The sequence below is a fragment of the Geospiza fortis genome, unplaced genomic scaffold (assembly GCF_000277835.1).
Source record: "Geospiza fortis unplaced genomic scaffold, GeoFor_1.0 scaffold494, whole genome shotgun sequence".
Taxonomy (NCBI): Eukaryota; Metazoa; Chordata; class Aves; order Passeriformes; family Thraupidae; genus Geospiza; species Geospiza fortis.
In genome coordinates, this window is record NW_005054691.1 from 138,636 (window position 1) to 141,318 (window position 2,683).

Below are 2,683 nucleotides of genomic sequence, written 5' to 3' on the forward strand. Positions count from 1 at the left end.
TGGAACAACCCCGGGGTGCTCCAGCTCTCCATGGATGGGGCAGCACAGGAGAGACCCCAGCCCCTCCCAGGCCGAGCAGCACTGCCCACTCCAGCAGGGAACAGCAGAGATTCCAAGGAACCCCGGAGCAAACAGCTCCCAGAGCCTTCTCTGGACGTGGGAATGGTACTGGAGCAGCAGCTCTGCTCTCTCTCCAGGCAGAACTTCCTTCCCTGTGATCCCAACACGGCCAGCACCGCCGCTCTGAGCTGCACTCCCTGCTCCTCATCTCCCTGCTGGCCTTTCCCCAAATAATCCTGCCTGGGGTTTATTTTGGGTTCCTGACAGCTCCTGCTTCCCCGGGGCTTTATGGAGCACTGGCAGCGCTCCAAACCCTCACCTGCCCCCAGCCCACATCACTCCAGACCCTAGGTCCTGCTGTTTCCCATGGACAGCCTGGAAAAGGCCCAGCAGGACAGGCGGGCACTCCAGAACCAGCCGGCTCTGGGACAGCCCGAGGTGACAGTGCCACCAAGTGCTCCTGTCACAGACCCTGCCAGGCTGGGAAGGGCTCCCACACTGCTCAGGCCTCTCCAGAGACAGAGCTGCTCCTGGATCCAGCTGGGAATCACAAATGCCAAGGATTCTGGCCCAGCCAGGAAGGCAGGCAGCCCCGTGGTGGGGAGAGGGGGCTCCTTGCAGCCCCTTCCAGAGGGAGGGATTATCCCTGTCCAGGGACCACCCGGGGCCTCTCCCATCCCGGGAGCCGGGTCCTGGCCATGGAATGGGGCTGGGAAAGCAGGAGGAGCCCCAGGGAAGGGCTATTTTGGAAGCCCAGACAAGTCCCCAGGGCCCTGCTCAGCACCCGGCAGCCACAGCTGGATTTAGCAGGGAGAGAGAAAGAGAAAGGGAAAGGGAAAGGGGCCATTTATAGCCCTGGGCTCAAAATGGAAAGGCTGGAGCCAAACTGGGCACCAAATATCCACAGGGATGGGGTCAACCAGATCCTGCCTGGCCACGTGCTGCAACACCACAGCCCTGCTCTGTCACCACAGCCCCGCTCATCCCTCCTCTGTCACCACGTCCCTGCTCTGACCCTGCTCCATCCCCACATCCCCCTGGAGGCAGCCCTGGCCCCGAGTGCTCCCAGCCCTGGCCAAAGCCTGCCCGCTCCCAGTGCCAAGGGCTCGGCTCAAGCTCCAGACAGGAAAATCCCTTGAGATCCACACGTCAGGATTACGGCTCCAAGCTGCATCCTACACACCCAGCCCTGCCACGGCTTTGCTGCAATATCCTCAGTTAAAGGGGAGAGGATACAAGACCAAAAAACCATGGAATGGGCTGGGTGGGAAGGGACCCCAGAGCCCCTGCAGTGCCACCCCTGCCATGGCAGGGACACCTCCCACTGGCCCAGGTGCTCCAGCCCCAGTGTCCAGCCTGGCCTTGGGCACTGCCAGGGATGCAGGGGCAGCCCCAGCTGCTCTGGCAATCCCAGCCCAGCCAGGAATTCCTCATTGCCAAGATGCCATCCATGCCTGCCCTCTGGCAGTGGGAGCCATTCCCTGGGTGCTGTCCCTGCAGGCCTTGGCCCCAGTGCCTCTGCAGCTCTCCTGGAGCCCCTGCAGGCCCTGCTGGGGGCTCTCAGCTCTCCCTGGATCCTTCTCCTCTCCAGGTGAGCACCCCCAGCTCTCCCAGCCTGGCTCCCTGGGAACTGAGGGGCTCCAGCCCTGGAGCAGCTCCGGGGCCTCTCTGGGCTCTGCAGCAGCTCCAGGTGCTGCTGCTGTGTCCCCAGGGCTGGGGCAGCACCTGAGGGGCACAGGGGCAGGATCTCCCTGCCCTGCTGCCCACTGGGCTCAGCCCAGGGCTGGGGGGATCTCAGGCTCCGTGTCCTCAACACAAACAGAAATCATTCCAAGGGCTCCTGAGAACAATGGGAACCTCAGCTCCCGGGGTTTTCCCAGAGCCAGGAGCTGCCACCCTCCAGCCAGCTGCAGGCAGGTACATCCTGATTTTGGGGGCTGTCACCAACAGCCTGACTCAGGGACCCAGCACTTCCCTCAGCTGCTCCCGGGGCAGCCTGATCCCAGCTTTCCCACTTCCCACCATTCAGCTCCGTATCGGGCTGCGGGATCGGCGCGTCCCTTCCTGCCCGGGAGAGCTGGCCCTGCCCCATCCATTCTCCTGCCATCGCAGCTGAGATCCCTGGGAAAGCCGGAGATTCCTGGGAAAGCACGTGTGCCTGTGAACCTCGGCCCGCAGGCAGCTGCTGCTCCATCCTTCCTGCGGCTCCTGGGGGACACCTGGGGCAGCCCGGCCCCGCCCCGGCCGCGCTGGAAGGTCACGGGATGTTGTTGTGATACAGGAAATTCTAAATAAGCCCAGAGGTAAACACGGGGCTGAGGCACGGCACCGGATGACCCCGGCTGGGAGCGCTGGCACGCCGGGACACGGCCGGACACTGCCGGGAAGGGCGCTGCCCCGGACACGGGTCACGGACACACGAGCGTGTCCCCCGTGTCCCCACAATGGTGGCACAAGAGGAGCTGCGCCTCAGCCCTGCACACACACCAGCCAGGCCGCTCCCTCCCGGGGCTGGGGTGCTCCCAGAGCCTGCAGGAGGCGCCCACCCTCCCTGGAAAATCCCGGGGGATTCACGGGTGGAGCACGGCAGCCCCAGTCCCTGCCAGCCCCCCAGGCAGGGGCT